Below are 12,115 nucleotides of genomic sequence, written 5' to 3'. Positions count from 1 at the left end.
CTGCTATATCTGCCTGTTGTTGTTATTGTTTTTGGGGTTTTTTTTAATGCAAAGAAAATATTTATTTGTATATTACAGACTGTGAAATGATGATCTTATGAAGTCAAGACTTAATTCCAAGACTCAGAATGCCATAGGGTTGAAGTGCTACAGGTAGCTCATTCAGTTTCCAGTCAATATTGTAGAGAACATCTCTGGTAAGTTCCTGACCTGACTGAATCTTGAATGTGATGTGTCCAAGTCCATTACATCAGTCCTCATTCTCTTTCTTTTTTTTCTTTTTCTTCTTTTTCTCTGGACTAGAAATTACTGTGCTGCTGCATGGCTCTTCCTCAGACACTGGCTCTTCCTTAATGCGTTTCTTTTTATCCGTTTTCTTTTTCTTCTTCACAGAGGTTTCCTCTTCTTCCATCACTATTACTTCTTTTTGTTGTTCTTCCTCATTCTCCTCCTCCGCCTCCTCTTCAACTTTGATTTTAGTCTTGGCCTTTTTAGCTTTCTTTTCTGTAATTTCATCATCTTTATCTACTTGATCTATCTTGCGTTTTTTAGAAAAGGTTGGCAGGGTAGAGTCACCAGAAGGATCATAAGTCTTTACTTCACTTTTACGTTCATATCTTTCTGCCTTTGCTAATGCTTTTCCTGTTCCACTTATTCTTCCTATCCCTCTATCTTCCAAGGCTCTTAATCTGGCCTCTAGTTTGGCTCTGTTCTCAAGTCCCATTGCAGAACTGGAATCCTCACCCAAAGCGTCATATCGGATAGCCAAAACCATTTTGGATGCCAGCATTCGAGAAAACTTTCCATTGTGTTTAGTACTTGTCTGACCCACAAGTGAAGCATGATAAATGAGGCCGTATTTAGGGGTATCCCGTCTAGACTTGAGGGCCCTGAAGAGTGCCTTTTCTGCTCCAAGAATTTGAACTGTAGAAGCTGCATGCTTGGCCAAATTCAAAAAAGAACCTGCATGGGCAATAAGACGTGCTCCAACTAATTCCCCAACCATGACTGTAACATTGGGTGCAATGTGTTGTTGTTATTGTTGTTAGGTGTCATCAGGTTGAGTACAACTCAGAGAGAGCCTGTAAACAAGAGGCCTGCACCCTGTGCCATCCTCATCATCTCTGAGACACTTGAGCCCATTGCTGCAGTCACCGTGTCACTCCATCTCCTTGGCGGACTTCCTTTTACTGACACTCCACCTTTCCAACCATGATGTCCCTCTTCCCAAGGAACAGCCTTTCCTATCTATGAACCCTGTGACCTCATGCACAAGGACGCACAATTCTGCCAGGTTCGGCACCATCTCCATGATGGGTCACAGATGTGATGCAAAGAGTTACCATTACCCCTGACCGGTGTCCAGAGGGAACTTTGATGTCATACCACAGAGGAAGGCACGTTGCTAGGCCAAAGGCTGTTCCTCTCTGGTGGTTCGAATCTACCAGCAGTCCCATGGGAGAAAGATGGGCAATCTCCTCTCACATGATTTACAGCTTGAGAAATCCAATGGATCACATCCAATTTGATGGTAATGAGTGAATAGGAGTAGCTTCTGAGGTTGATCGCCAGCCCTTTCTTTGTATCCCTTAGACTGGAAGTTCTACTGAGACCTGTTAAGTATCATTGCAACACACAAGCTTCAAGTGGCAGACAGGGGGAAGACTGTGCTTGAAGTGTCCTGGCTGGCAGTCAACCCCGGGTTTCCCATATGAAAGGTAAAAATCATGCCCCTGAACCACCCCTGCCATCTCCATGCTCTGTTTATAGACAAAGCCTATGGCAGGTACCAAGAGCCAAGAGTGAAGAGCATATACAACCCCAAGGTCAAGGCAGAGTTGCCTACAGAGAGAGCCCATCATTGCCACCCAGCAGTTTCGTGACCTTGGGCAAGTCACATCCCAAGGATGAGTTCTCCTTCTCTACTGAAACACAGTGTTCTAAGCTTTTGATTAGATTGCATTATCATTTGAAAGCACAGAACCACCTGTGAATAAGAACTTAACAAACACTAGAAACACTTACAGAGACTGTTCTAAGTGCCCTATTTTCCCCCAGGGAGATGAGATCTGTCCTGCTTTACAGGAGCCCCCTTGTCATGGACTCAGCGTCAGATCCCATGTTTCCCTGTGAGAGAAGGGAACAGAGTTAAGCCTAACTTCTCACCTCACTCTGCACTGACTCATTTGAATGCAGTGACCACACGTTCAATTCGTTCATTGTATACGTCATGCTTAGGAGTTACAGTCACTCCTTGGAAGTCAGCATGCAAATGTGCATCAGTAAGTAAGAAAATGAGCTCCTGAGTTCTTTTTCTCCCTAAATCTGGAATCTGGAAGCTAAGAGACCATTGTTGCCTTCACTTCTGCTTTTGTTTGGAGAACACAGTCCTCAAATGATGTCACTCCTCATTTGCAGAACCACCACTGTCCAGGATGGAGGAGACACCGGATACATACTTAAAGAAAGAGTGAATGAGTGAATGAGTGACGCCGTGAACAGCACCTCCTCAGAGGCTTTGGCTTCATGGAAATGCTAAAGAAAAGGACCATCGTGTGGGTGTGTGTTTGTGTGTATGTATATTGTGTTGCCTGGAGAGTGTGGTGTTAATATTTGATAGATTGGTGGAAGAATTTATTCAGTGAAGACTTAACACTCCACCCCCATGGCTACTCCTATGTGAACTCAGCTGACCCTTTAAAACGTATCTTCAGAAACATATAGGAAATCAATCAGCCAATACTTATCGATTCCCAGGTAAATAACTGCAAGGATCAGCCAGGAAAATGAAGGCAACCTGACACTTCTCAGCCAGGCTCTGCAGATGACTGACACTTTTGGTGGGGTTTACATCTCTATTTAACAACATGCTTAAGAGGAGAAGAAGAGTAGCCACCATTCACTTAAAATGCTGGTCTCTGTGCTCATTAATTAATCATTTTCTCTTTTCATCCAGATGACCCACCCAGGAGAGAGGAAAAGATTATTCCAATTTGACTGAAGAGAACACTGAGGTTCTAAGATGCAAACGAGTGCCCACTAACAGCGTGTAAGTGCCAGGGCTGGGCCGAGCCCGGCCCGAAGCTCTTTATCACTGTTAAAACTGTTAAAAGCAAAATAAAATAAAATTCTTCAAGTGCTTACTCATTTACAAACTTGATGTTTCCAGCTCAATGGAATAAACACTTAATCATGGGGTGAAGGAGGAGATAGCTCTAAAACCTTGAAATCATGCAAAAAGCCATCCCTAACTTATGGGCAGATCAAGCAGCATGAATGTACTATGTAACCCTTGCAAAAAAAGGAAAAATGTAATTAGCAAATGAAATGCACAGGAAGAATCCCCCTTTAGACTCTCTACCTTCTGCAGCAATGGCAGTAATTAGGAAAGCGCTGAGTCTCATTTTGCTAATCGAAGGGTTAACAGTTGGTTGATGATGGAGATTAAAAAGAGGAGGGTCCTTGGGCCCCCAGCCTGGCAATGATTCGATTCGCCATGTCTGACTTCTAGCTGGAGATTGTTGTATGTGAGGCTCTCTGTGTATAGGTTGAAAAGCAAATCCTCAACTCGATTTTGCTTGGGATGCTGTGAAGCCCTCTGGTTTCTAGAAAATAAGGCTCCAGCTCCAACTCCCCGGTGTTATGGCCCTCACAATGACCTCCGCAGGCAGCCAGCCTCTCCCCAGAGGAGTCAAAGAGCCAGCCTCCGACTCGAAAGCCTGTCCTGAGGAATGAAGCAGCTGGAAATCATTCATTCTTTAGATCAATGAGCAAATTATTTTATTGAAGGTGGTATTTGGAGATCACACACAAAAATTACATTATTTTATCTGAGCATACCATCATGCAGAGGAAGGAACAAAGTTTCCCATGCATAGGGCCCCCCAGTCCCCAGATCCATACGTGGGCTTCACACTTCCACCTGCGCAGCCAGGCGCCTGCTCCAGGCCCAGCCTGCTAACTGCCTCACACGAGGTTCTAGCTTCTGTCAACTTTCAGAGATGGGGGGTGGGGGGAGGATGTGAAGATCCACTTGCTGGGATCAGTGAGTTAAAGGGCAGAATGTCAAAACGCAGCCGGCTCTTCCAGCAGGGCTGCGAAGATGGTGTCTACGCTAGTATCTGAAATGTATTATTGACCTCACCAGACAGCCAGAGCTCAAGAGTAAACATGCCAGCAACATGACATGCATGGCTCCCAATGACACGCCAACTCCCTGTCCTGTAAGGGACCTGTCCTGAGGAACACCAACCAGGTGACCAGGCCCCGGCTAAGCCCCTCATCTGTCCAGACTTGGAAAGCCACTGTGTAATCTGTGGAAGGGCAGGAGATTTTAGAGGGGACTATTTCAACATCAGTGCTTTAATCCTTACATTGTTACAGGATGCAAAACAATCATGCGTTTTGTTTCTTCTGCCTCCAAAACATGCTAGCTAGGTGTGGGTTTTATATGGGACGAATACCCCAGCCCTACACACACACATTCACTCTCTCTCTCTCTCTCTCTTCCTCCCTCTCTCTTTCTGTCTCTCTCTCTCTCCATCCACCCGCCAAACTTGGACAAAAGCTTTTTCAACATACTTTCAAATGAGTGTGCGTGCAAAGGGCGACAGAGCTGAAAAGGAGGAAATTGTGCAGAGAGTGGGGGGAAACTGAAACAAAACCAAACCAAAAAGCACAGAGAAAATAAGTATTAAGTTGTCAAACCAATGATCTCAGAAAAGAATTGCAGATGGAGTGTCTGGTTTTCTTGCCTAAGAAGTGGTGTGTTCTCAAGCAGCTATGAGCACTCCAGGCTGGCTGGGACTCCAGACCACGGCACACTACAAGTCCTGGGAACCCGGCAGGACTCCTCTGGTGACCCGGGGGCAGCCACCGGCAAAAGGCTTCACTGAGCCCAGCGCAGAGGCCACTGCTATCAGAGGAGGCCTGGCTGGCAAGATCCAACCTCTCATGCTGCCACTCCACATGACCACTTTTCTACCTTTTGAATTTTCCTCCTTCTATCGGGTGCAAAGGCTTGTGAATGAAGTTCTCAGATGCTGCAGGAACTGAGTTTAATGAACAAAACCAGCAGTGATCACCTGTGAGACGGTCTCGGCTTGTCTTGGGTTTAAGGTGGCTGAAATAGCCACTGGGGATCAAGAGATTATCACTCCCTTAACTGGGGACTCTGGTGGAACAAGCAAAGTCATTGAAATACTTCAGTTGTGCTGTCAGAAAGATCCCCCCCCCCCAATTCATATAAAAGCCTTCAGAGACAAGGCAGAGCTTCTGTAATAATCTGTTGGGCTTTGCCTGACTCGACCGTAATAGAATTTTAAAAGAGACTTTTAAAAACAGAACAAATGTGTTTATGCCACTATTTGTCCATCGTCACCACCCCCCCTCCCAAGTCAGCAGAGGAGAAACGTTTCTCAATATTTTGAAAGATAAAATTAAATGTCAAACTAGTCAATGAGATTCCGTTTCATACATAATATCTAAGCAGTCTGGGTTCTGTTTGCTGTCTCTCTTTGGCTGATAAGATTTCTAACTATTTTCCTCCCCTTGAAAACAAAGGTATAATACCAGATGTGGGGTGCAATGGAATGAGTTCAGTTTACATTTTTAAAATGTTCTTTTAAAGGCACGTTGGTACCATGATCTTCCATGGACAGCATAAAGGGAGGCGAGGATATAAACCAAGTTCGCAAGGTGAGAATACCTGTCCACCCGGTTCTCAGGATCGTTATGTCCCCTGGGGGTGGGGGGACTAGGGGCCTGAATGGGGCGAGTGCTCCACAGTGGCCTCTGCAGGTGTTGATGCCGTGGCTACCTCTGTACACTTGGAGCCAGGTGTTTGGTGTGTCTGTGGAGAAAGTCTCACTGCTCTCTGGAGAAATGACAGGTATGAATGTCTCCTGAATTAACAAGCCCCTGAGGACCTGCATCCCAGCCTTTCCATGAACCCAAATCCTGCCACAACCTTGGGGAATTAGGTGGGAACCTCAGACAGGCAAGTGGGAACATCATTATAATTAAGGGCATTTCTGTGATTAATCCCCATTTTAGGGAATTCATGGGCTGGTTTTTAGCATTTAAACTCGGCTGCTTCATGTGAGTCTGCCTTTATGTCATTTGGTAAAAAGGCGGCCACTTGGACAAGCTGAAAACGTGTGAGGGGTGGGTGGTTTCTGGTGGACAGAGCAGGAGAGGTGTGGCGAGGGGATTGCAGCTTCTGGTCTGGACTGGACAGCCAGGTGAGAAAGGGGCTGGGCGAGGACGCATTCCCCAGAACACCAAAGACCCAGGCAAACTCTCCTCCGGTTATCAAAGCCGTGGTGCCCAGTGGATAGCCCTAAGGGTGAAGGTCAGCTCAAGCCTACGGTGATCATTTCTCTGGTGTCCATGCGGCGCTTAATTTTCTCATTGTCAAGTCACAGACTAGGGGTAGAGACAGGAGGGAGGGCACTGAACTGATTTTTGTTCCTGTTTATCTTAATGCCTTCCAGGCATCTGTATGACCTTCACCTGCATAACTCACTGGGTGTCCCCTGTCCACATCAGAAAGGACTGGCTGTGGCTGCCAAGGACCTGGCCCTGCCTGCCCCTTGCCAGGGCTAGAATCATAGCTGATACTGTGGGGACCTCATTGGGGGTCAGGGAGATGGTGTACTGCAGTCAAGGGGCGAGTGTGTGACCTGTGGAGGTAGACTGCATAGGCTCTAATCCCAGACTGACCTCCCACCCCTCTCTGTACCTCAGACTCCCTTCCTGAAATTGAGGATGAATATAGCACCTGATACCACAGTTAAGCACTTCGCTGTAAACCAAAATACTGGTGGTTTGAACGCATCAGTTGTTCTGCAAGAAAGTGAAGTGGCATCTGCTTTTGTAAAGATTCCAGAGTTTGAAAACTCTCTGAGGGAGTTCCACTTGCCCTGTAGGTTGCTATGAGTCAGGATCAATTTTATATGAATGAATTTGGTACAGGTTTTTTGCCCTCCTGGGGTGGTTGCAAGGATTAAAGAAGTAACAGAACAGTCAGACTTGAGTTGATTCAAACTCACAGAGACCTGTGTGTGTCAGAGCAGAACTGCAGCCCATTGGGTTTTCAGTGATGATGTTCCAGAAGTTGGTTGCCAGGCCTTTCTTTCACACCACGTCGTGAGTCCTCAGGAAGAAGTTCTTATTAGTATCCTGCCAGCAGGATGCACAGCCTTCAGCTTGGTTTGCCACTTCATAGTCAGAGTGGTCTAGAAGCGTGTGCCTGACACCTCCACGGCCCCATGTCTTGAGTTCATCTATTTGATCTACCACTATGGATGGATAGAAAGAGAATTGATGCCTTTGAGCTGTGGTGCTGGAGAAGAGTATTGAGGGTACCATGGACTGCTAGGAAAACAAACAGATTTATCCTGGAAAGGGTTAAACTGGGCGGCTCCTTGGAGGCAAGGATTCTGAGGCTCTGTCTGACATACTTTGGACATGTTGCAAGGAGGGACAGGGCCTTTGAGAGGGACATCATGCTTGGGAGGGTGGAGGGACAGCGCATGAGGGGAAGGCCCTCTATGAGGTGGATTGATTCAGTGACTGGGGTAATCAGGATGGGCGTATTGGAGACAGTGCAATTGGCACAGGACAGAGCAGAGTTTAGGGCCGTTGTACATAGGGTCGCTATGAGTCGCAAGCGACTCGACGGCACATAACAACAACAACCACTATGGAAGATCCCCCACCTGTTTGGGATGACACAGCTTTCTTGATGTCATGAGCACCCCGACATATTTTTATTTCCACCAGCCTGTGCTGCGTGAGAATGGGCTTGAAGCTACTCTCTTATTCCTTCAAGATGCCCAGCAAAAGGCTTGTAGGACAGAAGTTCTAGGGGATGGCTCAGACAGAGTCCCACAAGAAAGAAGGAACCAGTTCACAATATCAACAGTGCTTCAGGGGACAGACCCCAGTCTAGAAAACCCATGTCCAGACTAGGCTGGCAAGACCCATCCACAATCCGTAATCGGAGTCATGTCTCTTAAGACAAACAAACCCGACCGACCTCCAGCAGGCTCCGAGGCTGTGAACAGCCAAGTCGGATGACGCCCTTTGTGATAGCAAAAATCCCAAGCAAAGAGCAAGGGAGAGACCCCAAAAATGTTTAGAAATGGAAGGTGGAGATGGGAACCAGCCAGGAACCAGCTAGACCAAACACGGTAGTTAACCTGGTACAGTGACATCACCAGAGACCTGGTGGCCTGCGGAGTCATCTACCTTCCTAAGGCCGATCCCAGCCACGACTGCCTTCAAGTGGAAGAAAGGAGGTGCTAGAAGAGGTGGCTACACATCCTAGGGTCCACATCATATGATTCATATCATGTGAGGGTATATGGTCCCCCCCACTTTATGTCCCTTCTGTTCACTTCAGCTCCAATCCCTCCCCCCACCGCCATGCAACGCATTTACAAACTCACTAATCCATTCTGAGCAGTGGAACGGTGGTGCGTAGAAAGAAAATCACTGCAGAACAGGTGCCAGTAGCAGACAGTTTTATCCCCCAGTACACACCGGCACACACACACACACACACACACACACACACACACACACACCCCCACACACACTGCCAGGACCCTAGGAGCACACTCCTGGTGTAGCTCAGTCTGAATCCACTCAACACCACCATAAGGAACTCCATGGGGACCCAAAGAATTCACAACTGAACGAATCACTAGTCCCCACCTTGACCGAAGGCCTCTATCCCAACAACTCCCACCTAAGTACCATATGAAATACACACGTGCGTGCAGCCTGCCAGGAAGCCCCTCAGCAGCCTCCTTCAGTCCTGCGTGATGCCCTTGGGCAGAAGGCACCCCATACCTTGTGCAACAAAGAACAAATGTGGATTCACGCACAAGCCCCAGCAATGAGGTGACTGTACTCGGGCCTTGCTTTTGAACTCTATTCCAGCCTGAATGTTCTAATGGCCTGAAAGTTGTCATCATCAGAACAGGGACCTAAAGCCGAAGCTAAGCCCTCACCGGGAGATAGGACAGGGGCAGGCCTGAGCTCCCAAGAGGCGCTCTGGCCCATGGGTGGTTCTGTGAGGGACTCTGTCCTTATCTTGACTCCAAGTGACCTGAAGATAGCTCCCTCCTGTCAAGCCGCACTTTAAATAATGTTGAGAACGAAATGCAAGCTGATATTCCAGCTTACTTAAAAAACTTATTAAAAACACTAAATCCAAAGATGTTAAAAAGCTATAATTGTCCTCATTCAAACTGGAAAAATAAATCTATTTGCTTTCTTGTTTTATGTTACTCGTCTTTAAAAAAAATAAAAGTTCATCTATATTCTCAGTAGTATCATAGCTGTCTTTTCCCCTTCTTCCATTCAAGGCACTTTAAAAACACCTGTGCCATTCACAGGCAACTTCTGAGCAAAAGGCAAGCGTGTTCGAGGAAGGCTGTTTCACTAGGCTGCCACCCGCCCCCCCCTCCACTGCAGATAAGTTTGTCTTGCTCAGAAAGTAAGATGGAGTTCATTTGAATGGGTTTGTGGGTTTTATGGGTCTGAGTTGATGAAAATGTCTTTGAACACCTAAGGCAGGAGAGACAACCTGTTAGGTCAGCTTTTTGGGGCTCAGTGGGCAACAATTCCACATCTCAGCACTGCCTTCAGCGGCTGGCAGGCAGCCGTGGGTAGTAGGGCTGCATCTCCGTTGCCTCCCTGTCTGCTCCCCGTAATGGAGGTTGTTGGCCTCTGCCTTGGGCCAGCTCAGCGTGACCACTGCTCCCTGGCTTCCCTAAGTCTTCTGTGAATACAGCCCCAGCCAGCACTTAACTTGCTGACTTGGGAGGATCTTGAGCCTGCTCAGAAGTGAAACACTCCAGGCACAGAATGAGAATGGGTTTTCGGAGCACTGGTCCAAGAGAATGCAAATTTATTGAAAGCATTTCCTCCAGGTTCCCCATAATTACCATTTATGTCTCCAGGAACTGTTTCGCTGAACCCAGTTTAGGGTGAACGCATCTGAGAGACTTTCCCTGCAGATGACATATGAGGTAGTAACCTTTTTTCATCTGCCCAGATGTTAAGTTCATTTTCAGTGCATTTATGCAAATTTCATTTGAACAGTAAATCAAAAGAAATCTTAAATCATTGTACACTATTTAAAAATCAACACTAAATCCGGTTTGCTTGCAGTGATATTAACATAAAGTCACAGTGAAGGGACCCAGAAGGAGGGAGCAGATGTCACTGTCCCTTCTTCAGTGCCAAGGCCAGGGAGGGAGCTGGGTGCTGGAAGCCCAGCAGATCCAACGTCACAGCTGTATTCAACGCTTACCAGATAAGAGGAATGCTGGAAATCAAAGCTTTCTAAAAGTTTTGCAAACTTTGGAAAAACAGGGCTCTCAAAACAGGGTCGTGTCAGCCATGTCTGTGTCTAGACTGAGGCACCAAGAAAAGTTCAAAGGCACAGCCCCAGCGGGTAAGCACATTGCTCCTAGGTGGAGAAAAGTTCATTCCTGGAGCTCCTTGGGTTTGCGTTTGTCAAGGCGCTGGCCGGCAGTGCTATCCTTACCAAGCAAATCAGTGAGGCGGTTAATGGTGGAATCAGGAGACGTTTGCACTCCGCTATCAGAATGACATCATAACTAAAGCAGCCTTCAGCCAGAAGCCCCAGGCTTGCCCAGAGCAGAGGCCAGAGGGCTGCCAGGGGCGCCCTCCTGTGACTTCCCAGTCTGAACATTGAATCCCCTGTGCCTTCCTATGAGGATGGGAGGATGGTGGGCCCATCTCCCTCCAAGTTCACAGGCTAGCCCGCCAAAGGGAAACTGGGCTTAGACTTTCCCTTGAGCAAATCGACTTCCCCGCCCTCAAGGTTCTGAATACTGTAAATAACAATAATGTGTGTACTTTACATGAAATTGAGATTCTGTAAAACCGCTTTCCTTGCCTGGCAGGCAAAGGTATTTTCTGATTTGCCACATTTGGACTCTAGAATTTATGGCATTTCCAACATACTTGTCAATCTCCTGACCTGCATGCAGTCTGGAGCAAGAAGCTCTGTCCTCTTTCCTTCCAGTTACAGATATAGATGATGCTAGAGGTGAGGGGCACGCAGAAGCGAAGCCCTTTCTGGTCTTGTTTTAGTGGGTTTTAGCTTTCTTTCTAAAACACAACCAGTCACGCGCGCGCGCAGACACACACACACACACACAACACACGCGCGCGCTCACTCACACAAACACACACACACACACACACACACACACACACACACACACACGGCCAGAGACCCAAACCTTAGAATAATAGCAGAGGCATGAGCTGTATCTGAGATGCGACACCAAGAACAGCCTGCCGGCTTGCTCGTAGCTTTGCCCTACAACGCGGCGGCGGGGACCTGCTACCCGTTTCTGACTCGAGATGCCCAACTCCACCGCGCCCCAAAGATTGCCTCGCTACAGGTACACGCGTGGCCCAAACATCTCACCGGGCCTGAAAAGTCCAGGGGGCAGAGGGAAAGTTGTGTGAGAGGCCAGCCAGAAGCCCGCAGCTGCAGGCAAGCCCGGTCGGTGCTGGCGAGCAGCCCTTGCCCGGAGGCCCGCCGGCCGCGCGCGGCTCCCGGGCACCTCGCTCGCCGCCTTGGCGCTGTAACCTCGGGGCGCGCAGAGGCCACCGCAGGGCACTTACTTGGCACTCGGTTTTGAGCGTGCAGGTCGTCGCGATTTTCACTTGGGTTTTCAAACAAGTTTCAGGGAGGAAGAAGGGGGGAAAAATCCAATTATGCAAATGAGCTCCGGACTGTGTGGTGCGCGCTGGATCCCGCGCCGCTACTGTACGAGTTCTCCTCCGAGCAGCCCGCGGCCCGGGCAGATTTATGGGGGCGCGTCACGGCTACGCCAGGTCCCGCCACCCGAGCATCTCGAAGTTAATTAAAGCGGTAATGTCCACTTTCCCGGCGACCCTCCGTGCGCAGGTTTACAGTTTCACCCTCAAACCCCACTCGGCGGGGGCGGGGGCGCTCTCTCCCACGCCTTTCTTCCTTCCCACTTGGTGCTCCCCCCTTTCCCCTCTCTCTTTCTCGGCACCCCCTCTCTTTCCTCTCTTTCGTCCCTTTAAGTCGCCT

General features: G+C 48.1%; 1 pseudogene; it reads right to left on the bottom strand.

Moving 5' to 3' along the window:
• Nucleotides 1-250: 250 nt before the first annotated feature.
• LOC102875925 lies at nt 251-1,027 on the bottom strand (annotated as a pseudogene).
• Nucleotides 1,028-12,115: the final 11,088 nt, after the last annotated feature.

Source organism: Elephantulus edwardii, unplaced genomic scaffold (genome assembly GCF_000299155.1).
Source record: "Elephantulus edwardii isolate Elephantulus edwardi_28Jun2011 unplaced genomic scaffold, EleEdw1.0 scaffold00062, whole genome shotgun sequence".
Lineage (NCBI taxonomy): Eukaryota > Metazoa > Chordata > Mammalia > Macroscelidea > Macroscelididae > Elephantulus > Elephantulus edwardii.
The sequence above is the reverse complement of the archived record's forward strand: the minus strand, read 5'-3'. Positions and strand labels throughout refer to the sequence as shown.